Source organism: Phacochoerus africanus, chromosome 4 (genome assembly GCF_016906955.1).
Source record: "Phacochoerus africanus isolate WHEZ1 chromosome 4, ROS_Pafr_v1, whole genome shotgun sequence".
In the NCBI taxonomy this organism is placed as follows: Eukaryota; Metazoa; Chordata; class Mammalia; order Artiodactyla; family Suidae; genus Phacochoerus; species Phacochoerus africanus.
In genome coordinates, this window is record NC_062547.1 from 119,524,887 (window position 1) to 119,542,172 (window position 17,286).

Sequence of the window (17,286 nt, forward strand, 5' to 3'; positions counted from 1 at the left end):
CCAGGGTGATGGTGGCCTCATAGAATGAGTTTGGGAGTATCCCTTCCTCTGCAATTTTTTAAAATAGTTTCAGAAGGATAGGTGTTAGCTCTTCTCTAAATGTCTGATAGAATTCGCCTGTGAAGCCATCTGGTCCTGGACTTTTGTTTGTTGGAAGTTTTATAATCACAGTTTCAATTTCAGTTCTTGTGATGGGTCCATTCATCTTTTCTATTTCATCTTGGTTTATTGCCTTCATCTTTGAAGAATACGTTTGCTTGGTTTATCTTTCTAGATTGGCAATTGTTTCTTTTTTCAGCACTTTGTAGATGCCATTACACTGCCTTTTGGCTTCCAACAAATCTCTTCCAACACATCTTCCAATGTGAACTAATTTGTTACTCTTGTTGTTGTTCTTGTGAAGGTAGTGCCTTATTTTTCTACCTCCCTTTTCTTCTCCCTCCTTACCTCCTTCTCCTCTTTTTCCTCTTCTTCCCCTTGTCCTTCTTCAGGGTATTCTCTTTGTCACTTTCGTCAGTGTTACAGTGATGTGCCTATCTGTGGTTTTCTTTGTATCTATCTCTTTTGGGGTTTGGAGAGGTGATTGAATGTGTGGTTGTATCTTTTTTTTTTTTTAAATCACTTCTGAAAAATTCTTAGCCATTATCTCTCCAAATACTGCATCTAGCCTATTTCCTCTCTTTTTCCTTAGGAGCTCAATTGCACCCAGGTTAGATCTTATCATATTGCATCTGTATCATCATAATGTCTCAGGTTTAATGTAATTAATATACAGTTTGTGCCTAATAATCTCAATAATTAAGTCATCTGTGGGTCTCTTTCTATTGTCTACTTCTTTTCTCTTGATCCTGCTCCTTGGTATGCCTGGAATTTTTTTAACTAAATGCTAGAGATTGGGTCTGAAAAATTAGCAAAGCTTTGGAGAATGCTATATACCTCAAAAGAAGGATTTGCACTAATCTCTGTGGCAGTACTTTGCTAGGCTTTGGGGAAACAGAATTGAATGCAATAGATAAAATCTCTGCCTTCATTAAGCTTAGATGCACTGGGGACAACAGATAAGAAATGAAAAAATAATAACAGAGTAAGCAGTGATAAAGGATATAAAGTAAATCAAGAGATAGAGGTTAAAGGGTGGGACATTTAGACAGGGTGATCAGAAAATGATATTTTAGTTAAGGTTGAATAAAGAGATGGGGAGAGACAAGAAAATATTTATGGAAAGGGGTGTTCCAGGCAGAGAGGAAAACAAATACAAGGGCCTAAAGCAGTGGAGTGCTTGACTGATTAAAAGAATAACAAGGAAGCCAGTGTGGCTAGAGTGGAGTGATCAGTGGGGAGAAGGTCAGAAAATGTTGCCTGAAGAGTAAGCAGATGCTATATACTCAGATCCTGGAACCCAGAGGAAGGACTTTTGAATTTTATTCTGTGTATGATAGCTGCTAAAGGAGTTTGAAGAAAAAGTGGATATTATCTGATTTAGATTTTAAAAGGATACTTCTGTCTGATGCATCTGGAATAGACTGTAGCAGGGCAAGTGTGTCAGTAGGGAGACCAGTTAGGGGGGCAGGACTGTAGGGATCTAGACCATTGCTAACAGTGACTTGGCCTGGAGACCAAGCGGTGAATGTCAGGAGAAGCAGGTGGATTAGGAGCATGTTTTAAAAGGTAAAGGCAGCAGATTCCAATGATGGCTTCGATATACGTTCTGCAGAGGTGGGTTTCTTGCCACTTGCACAGCCCATCCAAAGTAAATTCTCATTTTTGCACCTAGCTTTACAGCCTCTTTCTTAAAGAGACTCTCCCTCCCCACCAATTTATGAGATTCATTTCCACAAAACCTGACTCTGTCTTTGGTGTCTGAGAGAAAAAGAAAGTAAAAAATGACGGTTCTTCTGTTTTGGACAGAGTGACAGAATGGCAGCAACATTTCTGAGTCTGGGAAAAGAACAGTTTGCAGGGGATCTAGAATTCTATTCTGGACGGACATACTACATAAAATTTAACCTCCTCACACTGGCATTCAAGACCTCATTCATCCTACTCTCACAGGCTCTTCTTCCACTGCCACCTAGGATTTGTTCGTGAAAAATTTCAGGGTAGAATGTCCTTTCCTGCTTTTTCTCCCTTTCTCTTTTGTAATTTTATTTGTTCTGCAAGGTTCAATATAAATGAAAGCTTTTCTATAAGAGTTGACTTTCTCCTCCATGTACCAGGGATGGAAAACTGGAAGCTCCACAGCAGATCCCAAGTAATCTTTAAATTCAGCGTGAATGTTTTAGACAGAACAGGCACTCTCCTGTTTCCTTGGTCACCCCCGCTGCTTCAGTCACACTCACTCATTTTGTGTTTCCTACTTAGGACCTAGAGCCATTTGAGTTTTTTCTATGGCAGTTACATACTGGGTACTTTATAAATATTTAACAAATTAAAGAAGGCATAAATGCAGTATTTTCCATACAGATACACTTGTCACCAGCAGCAGTTTAGTTGTGTAACGTTTTCCATATTTTCACGGTATTTTGTTTTCTTACTATTTTCCTTTTTTGTTCTTTTTCTCTGTTGTTCCCTTTTTTCCCTTATGGAAAATTGAAGGCCGCAGGAATAGAATGCAGAAGAAAAGACTGTTATCAAAACTGACTGTTGGAGTTCCCATCGTGGCTCAGTGGTTAACCAATCTGACTAGGAACCATGAGGTTGCGGGTTCGATTCCTGGCTTCACTCGGTGGGTTGAGGATCCAGCATTGCTGTGGCTTTGGCACAGGCCGGCAGCTATTGCTCCAACTGGACCCTAGCCTGGGAACCTCCACATGCCGTGGGTGCGGCCCTAGAAAAGGCAAGAAGGCAGACAAAAAATCTGACGGTTAATTCTATTTGACCTGATTTCAAATTTCCCTCTCAGTTTATTTGGTGATGAAGAAAATATTTCACGCTAATACCACCAGAATAAAAGGTAAACTTTACCTTTTACTGGGCTAGTGCTATGTGAAATAGGACAGTTTAGTTTTAATTTAAAATGAAGGATTAAATAAATATTTAAATCATGAAATGTTTGAACAGTTTTTATTAATAAAATCCACTTCTAAGTTCAATCCTTAGGTCAGACCTTAGGGAACAAGAATAAAGTGAAGGCAGCTTTTATCAAAATAATGTTTTAAAACCTATTTGCAGTTGACAGATAAAAAAAGGCAGCAAAGTCCCCAGGCAGGGCAGTTTCTGCAGAGAAGGGCTGTGCTACAACCAGATGACTCATTGTTTGTTTGATTTAGCAGTTGTAATACATATCCTTGCCAGTTTGTTTTGTTCCCACTTAATTCCTAACTTCCCATTTTCCTTCTAATGAAAAATCAGCTTTGAAAAATTGCTCACCAAATTGCCTTCGGTGAGTCAAAATTTCATAATATAGCCCTGATTGATGAAGTCCTTGGCTGGATTTCACTAAGTTACCCTTGGGAAGCAGTCAGTGGAGAGACGAGGAAAAAATGCACACAAATATTAACTGACATGACAGACGACTTCTGCTTGGTGTGTTATAAAATCAGAATAGGGCTGTAACGATCAAGCTTTGATTTTCTTCCCATCTCTGACTCTTCAGAAATTCTCTCCAAGGAATTGTTTGCAGTACGTAGATGAAACGCATTATGCAAACTCAAGGTGTTGTCTAACTCATCTCTGTTCTGTGCAGAGGGATGAAGGAGGGTTATTCACTGAGCTTCATAGAAAAAAAAGAGAAAGATCCTTCTTCATATCCCACTTGGGTTATGGACACTCTTTTACACGGTCTCTGGGCTCTCTGCTGCTTGGAGCCAGAGCCAATTGCACAGAAGGCACCATCTGTCTCGGCCCCATAGTTCTGACACCTCCTGTAACTTTGTCAGAAGACTCATGGTTCCATATACACTTCTCCAGAGCTCTCGTTCCAGGCATTGAAATTGAAGATAGATAAAGAGAAGGAATCTTTTCCGTTGGCCAAAGGGCAAGATAGTGATGCAGCTTAGCCTCATACAGAATGGAGGGAGCCTCTTTCTGCTGGAAAGGCTGCCATCATGGACAAGAAGGAGGCAGGAGGTAAGGGATTCATCTGGTTCTCCTCCCTAGGTGCAGAGAACCTACCAGAGCCACCAAGCACAGGGCGCTCACACGATGCTGTCAAGGAGGAAGATACCTGCCCTTCTCAGAGAAGACCTACAGAGTCCAATGATAGGGGCAGGGCCAGGGCTAACAATGATGATACTACCCTTTTCTGCTCATACTGGGCTGGAGGGAAGCTCCTCAGCACCAATTTCCCATCTCCTTAGGGAGGCAATGGGTATCGAGGAAGGATTTTCTCTCCTTCACATTCAGGAGGCTACACGGCCCCCATCTACCTAAAGTTAAAAAGAATTGAGTTTGTATGTGTATGCACTCACACACACACACACACACACATATGTACAAATATGTTAAAAGATATAATATGTATTGGACTTTAAATACATATCAAACAAAATATGTATTGCACAAACATGTTATATATGTACATATACACATGTGTGTATGCATGAGTGTATATGTGTGTACGTGGCAAACCTTGATTTGCATTCCTATTCATGGTCAGAGAAATAATTCTTCTTCTTTTCTTCAACAGACAATAGGGTAGTCAAATAAAACAAGATGATAATGCACTAAGAATTAATTCAGCTTTCTCACATAGTTATTTGACAGAATTATTCCCTACGACTCTAAGACATGCATTATACTAAGGAACTAACTCTGTTCCACATATACAATGCTAATTATGAATTAGCCTATCTCTATGAATACAGGATGATACTAGTTATATTTCATTCTTAGTACTATCCTTGGGAGACTCTAGAAATAGTTACATAATTTTCTGTGTCTTATTCTCTACCAGAAGTTTTGATCCTGTCTTTCCCTTCCTAGAGGGTAGAAAAAGTACACAGTAGGAGTGGAAAGAGGCAAAAGAAAAAACACACCCCTCTGCACTGCTGAAACTGACTTGGCAGTTCCCCTCCCTCCCCCGCCCAGGGGGTGGGAAGGCATTTGCTCCGACAGTTGAGGTACCAGAATGGAGGTGCATCTGCAACATCTGAAAGTGCGTTTTGGAAGGATCCCAATTCGGTTGAAAGCGAAGTGTGTCAGATTCACTTACTTGGGGAGATTCAAAACCACCCATTTACAAAGCAACATAAGATGTACTTTGCTTTATAACATGTGCAAATGTGCCTATGTAATCAAAACAAGCTAATAACAAAGATTTCAAGAACTGCTTTAAAGTGTGATACATTATTTATGCTTCAAGGGAATAATGTTTTCTTCATTTTATGTATCTGACTCTCAGCAGTCCTGGCTGACTGGTGGTTTAGGGGACTGCAATGATGTTTATGACTAGAACAAAGCTTATTCCTTCAACATGTATTATGCAGCTACTGTGCCAGGTACTACGGACTAAGTGGAACTGTATAAATAATGGTAGCTTTAAAATAATTATGATAGTAACAGAACGCTAATAGTAGTTGTTTGCCTCCCAAGAATTCATTTTCCCTCCTCCGACAATAGCTCCTGACGCCCACTGCCGAGTGGCCCCTTGTCCAGTGAGATCCCTTCCCCTGGTTCTAAGGACAGAATACATGACTCACCAGGAAGCTGCTGAATGTAATGCATATTCTTCTGTCCACAATGACTGGCTCAGAAATGTGCATGTGACTTGTACTGGTCCAATCAGAATAAATCACAAGATTTGCTATGTGGCTACCGGAAAAGACCTTCTCTTTCGAGCTGAACTTTCACCTGAGAAAATATAAGGCTAGAGCTGCCCCAGCAGTCTTGTCACTATGAAGGGGCAGCCTCGAGCTGGAGCTGAGTGGAGACTCAGAATGAAGTCAGAACACTAGGCAGCAAAGCAAAGAGACAGAGGGAACTTGAGTCCTGATGACATGGTCTAAGTGCTAAATCCAACCTTGTCTGAAGCCAGCCCTGCCCTGGGCCTTTCAGCTTCCTATCCCAATAAATGTACTTTTTTTTATAAGCCAGCTTGAGTTTGGTTTTATGTTACTTGAAACCAAGAAAGAACTAACTCATACAAATGATAATATTGATAATAATGATAATGCAAAGAGAGCAGGGAGAAGCCCATGAAAATTTATGTGAAGGTGAAAAGAATACTAGATACTAAGACTCTGTAGATTTTATAGGAACCTTGTCTTGACACAAACAAAGCAGCAACTAGTGAACAAAGATCCAGGGAAATATTATCTAGAACTTTTGGCTCATTCTGTTAATCAAATAAAATGAACCCTGGCCCCAATGAGGTACATGAAACAAAAACCATATGCCAGACACCAAACCCCTCACATTCCAGAAGAGCTGGCCACTTTCCCCATCAAGCTTGGAGGAGCCCCAGATGAAGAGACTTTTCTTTTGAAAGCTAGATTCAGAAGCTTTAAGCAACCAACAGAGGTATTTCTGTCAGGTTCTTGCTACTAAGTGCATATTGCCCTAAGCAATAATGTCAAAATGATAAATAAGAAGATCTTTAAGAGTCAGAGGTATTAGAGGTCTGAGACAAAGCACACTTTCTTGCATCCCTGAAGTAGAGCCACAAGGAAAGATTGCACAGGGTGAAGGTAAATAGACTATCATTTGGGCAGCCACTATGTTAAATCAAGTTGTGTTCAGACACATCCTCAGTTTCTAGACACTAAAATGCAATTCAGAAGTGCTGGCTCTCTTCCGTAACAGCACACTCGTGTATCATGTACCTCAGGGAAAGGCCAGGAGCTCAGCAGTTGATTTATTATTTTTTTTACTCACTCATTGTCTTTAAACACTCAATTCCAAAGCTTTGCTAGCTAAGAGACTGTTTTTCAATTTCTTCACTTGGTATAGTTTCCCAAGTAATGAAAAAAAATCAATAACTGAAGGAGGATTTTTCTCCTAAATTCTAAAACTCTAAAAGTTCTCCAAATTGCACTGCATTATTTGCCACAAAATAGAAATTAGGACCTTGTGTGAAGTGGGTTGGTGGTGGTGGTGGGGGGTCTCTCCACTGAGAAGTTAATATTTTTCTCTAAAAATCCCACTATTGTATATTTTGTGTATTGTTCCATGGACAGTCAATCTTAATCCTTTAAGAATGGTCACTTTGTTTTTTAAAAGCCACTGTGTCAATAACAAACAGCTCATAAAGCTCAATATAAAAAAACATACTACCCAGAGTTCCCTCTGTGGCTCAGTGGTTAACGAACCTGACTAGGATCCATGAGGGTGCATGTTTGATCCCTGGCCTTGCTCAGTGGGCTAAGGATCCAGTGTTGCAGTGAGCTGTAGTGTAGATCACAGATGTGGCTTGGATCCCACAATGCTGTGGCTGTGGCATAGCCTGGCAGATGTAGCTCTGATTCGACCCCTAGCCTGGGAACTTCCATATGCCTCTGGTGTGGCCCTAAAAAAAAAACAAGAAAAAAAAAACCTACTCAATCAAAAAATGGGCAGAGACCTAAAGAGATATATCCCCAAGGAAGACATACAAATGGCCAACAAGCACATGAAAAGATGTTTTGCATCAATAATCATTAGAGAAACACAAATCAAAACTATAATGAGATATCACCTCACACTGGTCAGAATGGCCATCACTAAAAAGTCTACAAATAATAAATGGTGAAGATAGTGTGGAGAAAAGGGAACCTTCCTACACTGTTGGTGGTAATGTAAATTGGTGCAGCCACTATGGAGAAGAGTATGGAGGTTCCTTAAAAAACTAAAAATACAGCTATCACACAATCCTTCAATCCCATTGCTGGGCATATATCTGGAGAAAACTCCAACTCAAAAAAGATACATGCACCTCTATGTTCATAGCAGCACTATTTACAATAACTAAGACATGGGAGCAACCTAAATGTCCATCGAAAGATGAATGGATAAAAACCATGTGGTACATATACACAATGGAATACTACTCAGCCATAAAAAAGAATAAAATAATGCCATTTGCAGCAACATGGATGGACCTAGAGATTATCATACTAAGTGAAGTAGGTCAGACAGAGAAAGACAAATATCATATGATATCATGTGTATGTGGAATCCAAAAAATCATACAAATGAGCTTATTTACAAAAGAGAAATACACTCACAGACACAGAAAACAAACTTATGTTTGCCAAAGGAGGAAGAAGGGAGGAATAAATTAAGAGTCTGGGACTAACATATACACATTACATAAAACAAACAAACAACAAGGACCTACCATATAGCACAGGGAAATATACTCGGTATTTTTAATAACATAAGCAAAAAGAATCTGAAAAGAATATATATATACATACATATATGTGTGTATGTATGTGTGTAGACATATACAAACACACACACACACACACATATATATACGAATCACTGTTCTATACATCTAAAACTAATGGAACATTGTAAATGAACTATACTTTAAAAAAAAAAATGAGTGACAACAGTTCATCACTGCTACCAGGGATCAAAACAGGTGTGTATATATTTATCTGTGTATGTTTGCATAATGCAATTTCTGATTTATCACAATATTTGTCTTCCTGATAAACCTGCCATTCTACAAAATTAATACGAAAATTAGCATTCATACCAAAACTAAGAGGTAATATTAGGAGCATGTATCTTTAAATCTATATAAACTTGTAACCAGGGTATCGACAAAAATATAAATAATAACAATCCCAATAAAAATATTAGTACACCAAAGTTAAATTCCTGTTAAGGAAACACTATGAAAAGATCTAATTTTCACTTAAAAAAATCAAAATGGGAATGCACCTTGATGGAAGGGGTATAAGGGAGTATGAGGCTGCTGAGTTAAGAGCAGCAAGAGCAACGTGCCCAAAGACTATGGAAAAACATGCAATAAACACTTTCTGGACAAACAGGTAGATTGAACTGAGCCAAAAAAGTGAGTAGTAACTAGACATCATGAACAATACTGTACTCCTCACATTTGCCATGTTCAGCTGTAGAGCTCTACGATGTGATCAGCTGCTGGTATCCATGGAGGAAAATATTAGCACGCTGGTAAAGTTCATCAGTACTTCCATGTTAGATCACCATCACTCCACTATGTACCAATGCATGAATTCATTTATGCATTCAAGAGCCTGGTGGTAGCAGAACAGAATGGGGGTGTGTGTGTGTGTGCGCGTGCACACGCGTGTGTGCGCACATGCGTGCACGTGTGTGTGTGTGTGAGAGAGAGAGTGTGTTCACATAACCTTTGCAAGCTAGGTATTATTCTCAAGTCATAAATGAGAAAGTGGAGGCTCAGAATTAAAAATCTGACTTAGCGCAAACGGTGTTAAGCCGAGATTTGAAGCTTGCACTTTCAGATTTTAAGATCAACTCTCATTTTTCACTCTGTCTTTTCGTTTACTAGGAAATCAGCTTCTACTTTGAGAAATTTAGACCTCATCTCTAAGATGGTAAGCAATCATGACCTTGGTGAGATTGGACTGGCATAGTCAGCACTGACTTTCCAACTAAGATTGGTTCCAGGTGATTTTTCTCCAAGGTGGAGATTGAGTTCTTTGGGCCCTCCAGCAACAGGGCCTCAGCCTGTTCCAGTGACTTCCCATTTTCCTGCTTTCACCTGAGAGTTAGCATTCAGACAATCATTTCAGAAGTACAACTAAATTTTCCAAGGAGAGTTTCTCATTTCTTTGAACAATAAGATATTTTTCTTGTAGAAAGATTTCTCACTTCTCACAGAGAAGGCAGAGAACATGTTTGCAGTGTAAGCACATGTATCTATCTCCGTTTCTAGCTGAATAAATATGAAAATGCCTGAGGGGGGACCTGCCAAGAAATGAGAGAGGTTGAAGGACTCTCCCGAATATTCTGAAGCATATACCACTTCAAGGATGAGATACATCAAATCAGGGGCTGAGTTGTGCATGAAGACTGAGATATTCAATGAACAGAAGCTGGCAGCCAGATTCAAAATCCCTTGAGAACGTTAACCTCCTGGTCAGGTCTGGACTTTGAACTGTTAACCCACACTTCTGGACAACAGCTATAGCGATGAGTTACATTCATGAGAGGGGATGTGGGCTCCTATGACTAGATAAACCCCACCACCTAGCAAATAAGAGCCATGAATCATTTAGGGCATCGCTTCTGCATTGTAGTAAACATCCTCTCACAGATTCCCAGAATTGATGGACCTTCTTAACACTTAACTCAGTGTCCTTTGAACACTGGTTCTTATCATCAGGGTGCAGAGAATCACCTGTGGGGCTTTTCAAACAAGATTTCCGCTTCATCTCCAAAAGCTTCAGATTCTGTTGGTCTGGGTAAATCCAGGGTGATACTTTGAAGACTTCTGTCCTAGAGAAAGCTTGGCACCAGACAGTCCAGCCTGGCACCAGACAGTCCAGCCCCATTTGGGTTCCAAGGGACAAACCTGAGGTTAACATTCCTTAAGTTTCTTAGAAATCAGTAGATTTCCAAAGAAATCATATTTTTAAGAAGTCATCCATATTTCTTTCCATTCTGTCCTGAAGAAGTGAATGGTTTCGATTATTTTGAAGCACAGAGAAAAAAACAGATCTATTTCCCCTGACTCAGAAAAACACTTTTCCTGCTTGACTGAGTGCTAGCTACTGTTTTCCATTGCGTGTGTGTGTGTGTGTTTCTAACAGCAATTTTACTTTACTAGTGCAATTCTATATTCACACACATATAATCATTAATAAAAGCATACTGTAAGAATTCTAAACCATACTCTTATCTTATCTACCCTTTTTTTCCTAAAGTATTTTAAAGCAGGTATCATCCACCTTACCATTTCATCCTTACAAACTTGGGAGCAAATAGCTTTTAAAACTATGGATATTTTCTTATATTGGTACTGCAATACCAATAATATATTTCTTATATTGGTACGGAAATACCAATATATATTTCTTATATTGGTACTGCAATACCAATATTTATTTATTTATTTATTTATTTATTTGTCTTTTTGCTATTTCTTTGGGCTGCTTCTGTGGCATATGGAGGTTATCAAGCTAGGGGTCTAATCAGAGCTGTAGCCCCTGGCCTACGCCACAGCCACAGCAACGCAGGATCCGAGCCGCGTCTGCAACCCACACCACAGCTCACGGCAACGCCGGATCATTAACCCACTGAGCAAGGGCAGGGACCGAACCCGCAACCTCATGGTTCCTAGTCGGATTCGTTAATCACTGCGCCACGGTGGGAACTCCCCCAATATGTATTTCTTATATTGGTACTGCAATACCAATAATATAAACAACAGAAATAATGATAATTCCTTGCTATTCAATGGCAGTCCAATTCGTGTTTCCCTGATTTCCTCACATTTTCTCCCCGCGGTGTGTTACAAACAGGATCCAAATAAGATACAGACGTTACATTCGGATATTAGGTTCCCTAAGTATCATTTACGATAGAGTAGATCGTTCTTTTCCAACTTTTTCTCCATTTCCGTCTCTTTCTTACTTTTTAATCCCAATGATGTGTAGAAAAAAAACAAGGCCAACTGTCTTATAGAACATTCTATGATCTGCCTTTGACTGTTTGGTTCCTGATAGGATCATTTAACTTTGTTCCTCTACCTGGTTATTGCCTATAAACTGTCCTTTCTTGAGTTCTCTCCATGATGTAGGATGCCTGTTCCTGGAGGACAGAATGGGTATATAGAAAGACGGCCAGGCCTAGACTATGTACTGAATAGAAGAAACATATCTTGGCCATGACCTTTGGCCCTCTACCCTTCCTCCTCCACCTCCCCACTCACTTCCAAATGCTAGTTAGCTGCATGCACTGCTTCTTTAAGTCTCCAATGGCCTCACCAACGTGGAGAACTAGATGTTTTTTCTTGTTTTTCTTTCCATCTGCACTGCATACCCTGAAGCACAGTAGTTTCCAACAAGCAAACGAGGCACAAAAATAGCCTCCCCCAAATGAGTGGGTTGGTTGCCTGGAAGGGAGTGAGTGATACGTAGGAGGCTTGTCACAAGAAGGAAAATACTATCTGCTGGGGCAGAAGTCAATCCATGAGCAGAGAATGAAGAAGGAAAGCTTCTGTCACTGTAGATGGACTGAAGGAGAATGTTTCCAGGGCCCAGGGTGGTGGTTATCTCAATTCCTTCTCGGCTCAGTGTTTCTCCCCACCCCCACCCTGCCTTGCAAAGAATCCTTTTTTTTTTTTTTTTTTGGCCACTCCATGGCATATAGAGCTCCCAGGCCTCAGATCAGATCCGAGCCACAGCCTCAAACTAAGCCACAGCTGCGGCAACGCCGGATCCTTAAGCCACTGTGCCAGGCCTGGGATCGAACCCACATCCCAAGGCTCCCACGATGCTGCCAATCCTGTTGTGCCACAGCAGGAGCTCTGCTAAGAATCTTAACTTTCTGACTCAGTCAGGCATAGTCTCAGCTGAGGATGATGGTGGGAGAAGATGGTGGGGTACAGTGGAAGAGGAGGCCTTCTTTTCAGGATCTTGCCCTCTTCTCTGTAACCTCCCGCCCCAGGCTCTTCTTGACAGTCTGACCTCCAACTGGAACTGGACTGTCACCCCAGGCCTTGGCAGGATCAGGCTGGGCCCAAAGAACACGGTAGGCCTACCCCTTCTTCTTTCCTGCATCCTTGGACCTTTCTGGTTGCTCTTTCTCCTCAGCAACAGCAGCCATCTTTTTATTCAAGACCCAAGGGGCTGCATTACTGCTGGGGGAGGCTGGAGAACATGAGCTCAAGGCCCCAGAGAAGGGACTGGGAGTCTGGGGTCAGGCTGCAGATGGTGAGGCTTATTTTCCTGGCCTCAACTCATTCTGCAGGGTACTGGGCAGAGAGGGGGTCATGTTCTAGAGAAGCAGAGAGACTGGGTCCCATGGAGGCCCTAGATGCAAGTCCCTAAAAAAAAAGAAAAAGGAAAGAAAGAAAAAAAATCTTTCTCCTTCTCTTCTACTTGCTCTGGATGCCTCTCTTTCCTGCTTTTGATTATTTCTGTCCTTGTCTGCTCCATGGAAAGACACAAATCTCCAAGGAGCGCTGATGCATCAAGACTGTTGCAGCCTTCTCCTACATCCCCCCTTGAGGAGCAGGGGGGAGAACTGCCTACTCAGTGACTTCCTTAGGATAGGACTGGGTCCTGGGACCATCTGACCGGCCTGGAATCCAACTGACACTGAGGAGCTCATTGTGCCTGAATTTGGGAGTTGCATGGGTAGCTCACACAGAGTCCTGCAACTTGGAGGCCAAGTACATGCTGAGCTGTGAGAGCAAGCTAATAACCTTGCCAGGGCCCACCTCACTGGAGGAGATGGATTTGTTGCTATGGCAAAGATGAACAGTTTTTTTTATTTACCTATGGATTGTTATGTGAGTCTATCAAGAAACATCAAGCTATTTCCAGTTGATCAAGTTATCCATTGTCCCCAAATCTCCAGAAGATAAAATAAAAAGACCCCAGTGTTCTCTGCAGCTTGCGTAATATAAAACATCACACACAATCTGCTTTCAAGCAACTGCTGCAGCTGTGAGAGGCTCTGGAGGCACAGGACTGGAATGCAGGCTCCAAAAAGAAGAGGAGGAGAGAGGATACAGGTTTAATTCCTGTGGGACGGGGTCAGTGGGTGGGGGATCTGGTGGTGCTGTGAGCCATGGTGTAGATTGCAGACTCACCTTGGACCCAATGTTGCTGTGGCTGTGGCTATGACTGTGGTGTAGGATTGCAGCTGAATCTCTGATTCAACCCCTAGCCTGGGAACTTCCACATGCCATGTGTGTGGCCCTAAAAAAAAAAAAAGAAGAAGAAGAAGAAGAAGAGGAGGAGAGGAGTTCCCATCGTGGCGCAGCAGAAATGAATCTGACTAGGAACCATGAGTTTGTGGGTTTGATCCCTGGCCTCGATCAGTGGGTTCAGGATCCGGCGTTGCCGTGAGCTGTGGTGTACGTCGCAGATGCAGCTCGGATCTGGTGTTGCTATGGCTCTGGTGTAGGCCGGCAGCCACAGCTCTGATTAGACCCCTAGCCTGGGAACCTCCATAGCTGTGGGTGCGGCCCTTAAAAACAAACAAACAAAAAAACAGGAGTTCCCGTCGTGGCGCAGTGGTTAACGAATCCGACTAGGAACCATGAGGTTGCGGGTTCGGTCCCTACCCTTGCTCAGTGGGTTAATGATCCGGCGTTGCCGTGAGCTGTGGTGTGGGTTGCAGACGCGGCTCGGATCCTGCGTTGCTGTGGCTCTGGCGTAGGCCGGTGGCTACAGCTCCGATTCGACCCCCGGCCTGGGAACCTCCATATGCCGTGGGAGCGGCCCAAAGAAATAGCAAAAAAAAGACAAAAAAAAAAAAAAAAAAACAAGAGGAGTAGGAGAGCTCTGAGCAAGAGCCACAGATGTTGCCCCAGGTCTGAAATGGGTGGACTCTTCTATTGGAGGGATGTTCAACTTTAATTTTCTCAAAAAAAAAAAAAAAAAGCCTGTCCTAGACTGTTAAAAATACCCAATTAATAAGGAGTAAAAACATCAACTTGACTCCACACAGCTCCCACCACGGCTGGGAAGATGGAAGACAGGGAAGGGCAGTGTACGTATGGCAGGAAACCAGCTAAAAGGGTATTATATGCACAGAGAAAGGTGCCTTTAGTGTCATTCCAAAAGCCAAAACCAAGGAGAGAAAGTTACAGAGGGGAACATTTTATCTTACATAAACAAAAAAAAATTTTTTTTTTGTCTTTTTGTCTTTTCAGGGCTGCACCTGCGGCATACGGAGGTTCCCACGCTAGAGGTCTAATCGGAGCTGTAGCCGCCAGCCTACGCCAGAGTCACAGCAACGCGGGATCCGAGCTGCATCTGTAACCTACACTACAGCTCACGGCAACACCAGATCCTTAACCCACCAAGTGAAGCTAGGAATTGAACCCGCAACCTCATGGTGCCTAGTCGGATTTGTTTCCGCAGCGCCACGAAGGGAACTCCAGTATAAACAAAATTTTTTAAAGGTTTTTTTAATGTGGTAAAATATACATAACATAAAACTTGCCATTTTACCCATTTTCAAGTGCACAATTCAGTGGCATTAAGTATATTCACATTGTTGTACTGCCATCACCACTACCTAACTTCAGAAATCTTTCATCTTTACAAACCGAAACTCAATACTCACTAAACACTAACTCCCCATTCCCCTTCCTTTCAGCCCCTGGCAACCACCATTCTACTTTTTGTCTCTCTGAATTTGACTTTTCTAGGTACCTTATATGAGTGGAATCTTATGGTATATACCTTTTTGTGCCTGGCTTTTTTCACCTGGGAACATTAAATAGCATGACGTTTTCAAGGTTCAATAATGTTGTAGCATGTGTCAGCATTTCCTTCTTTTTAAAGGCTGAATAATATTCCATCCTATGTACACATCATATCTTGTTTATCCATTCCTTTGTCCAGGGACATACAGATGGTTTCCACCTTCTGGCAAATGTGGATACACTCCTGTGAACCTGAATGTTCAAGTATCTGCTTAGAGACCCTTTTAATTCTGTTCTTTTAGGTATTAAAAAAAATATATATTTTTTAAATGAACTAAACTAGGTAAAGGACCTGCCTGCTCTTGAAGACTGTAAGTCCCCCCTTTACTGGATCTAATAAAACTCTTGTAAATACCCAATCTCCAAGGACCCCTAAAAGAGATTCCCATCTCTGAGTAGTATATTTGACTAATTAGTGATTCCCAAACCTGACTCTACATCAGAATCGCATGGATAGCATCTAAAAATTAAAGATGCTCAGAAATCTGGTAGATACCATACTAACCCAGTGATTAAACCTAACATAATGAATGATGAGACAGATGCATATCGTCCATGTAGCATTTCTGCCAAAAATGCTCAAACTGAATCTAATCATGAAGAATTCTGAGACACTCTGCAAAACAAAAATGAAGAGGTCACTAAAGAAAAAGAAAGAGAAGAAACAGACACTGTCCTAAGTTAGAGAAGAATGAAGGCACATGAAAACCAAATATATTGAGAATTCTTGAATGGATCTTGTGTTTAAAAAATAACCATAGTTTGGGGTTGGTAGATGTAAACTATTACATTTAGAATGGATAAGCAATGAGGTCCTACTGTACAACAGGGAACTATATCTAATCTCTTGGTATAGAAACTGACAGAAGATAACATGAGAAAAAGAATACATTTAATACGTATGACTGGATCACTATGGTGTACAGCAGAAACTGGCACAACACTATAAATCAACTATACTTTAATAAAAAATAACTATAAAGGACAATATTAGAACAATTGGGAAAGTTTGTGGACTCTTACATAATACTACTGTAACAATGTTAAATCTCTAGAGTATGATCATTATATTGTAGCTATGCCGGTGAGTGTCTTTATTCTTAAAAAAATGTGTAAACATATAAAGGTGAAGAAGAATTTCATTTGAAACCTATTCTCAACGTGTTCAAATAATAAACTGTGCGTGGGTATATAAATATATATAGAAAGGAAGAGATATAAATGTGGGAACGGTGACTGTGGATAAAGCGTATATAGCTGTTTACTGACCTGTTCATGAAGAGTTTAATATCAGGTGAAAAATTTTAAAACAAACAGTATGGCACAGATGAACCTATCTACAGAAAAGAAACAGATGCACAGACATGAAGAACAGATTCGTGGTTGCCAAGGGCAGGGGGGGAAAGTGAGATGGATGGGGAATTGGGGGTTAGTAGATGCAAACTATTAAATTTTGAATGGATAAGCAATCAGGTTCTGTGTACAGCACAGGGAACTATATCCAATCACCTGTGATAGAACATGATAGAACACAATATGAGGAAAGAATATATATACATATATATGTATATATATGTATATATATATGTATAACTGGGTAACTGGGTCACTTTGCTGTACAGTAGAACTTGACAGAACACTGTAAATCAATGATAATAATTTTTTAAAATAAATAAACAGAGAAAGAAATACAGTAATGTGAACCCCACCTGAGACCTTTAGAACATGCACCCCCTGGGACAGGGAAATGGATTTTTGGTGAGCCCCTCATGAGATCCTGAAGTGTCCAGAGAGCGCCTATCTGCCAACCAAAATGACTGAACCACAAAGCTAGATGTCTCTTCAGGAACCTTTCCACTGGAAACGCAATAATTTTCTTGAGAACAGCAGTTCTTAAGTGGTGGGAAGAAGGATGATTCAATATTCAATAGGCCAAGAATGAGAGAAAAAGGAAGATGAATGTTTAC

The 17,286-nt window shown here is 41.0% G+C and overlaps 1 pseudogene; it reads left to right on the plus strand.

Moving 5' to 3' along the window:
• The first annotated feature begins 4,046 nt into the window (after positions 1-4,046).
• The window catches only part of LOC125124714 (GTP:AMP phosphotransferase AK3, mitochondrial-like), a 44,529-nt pseudogene continuing 31,289 nt past the window's right edge, over positions 4,047-17,286 (plus strand).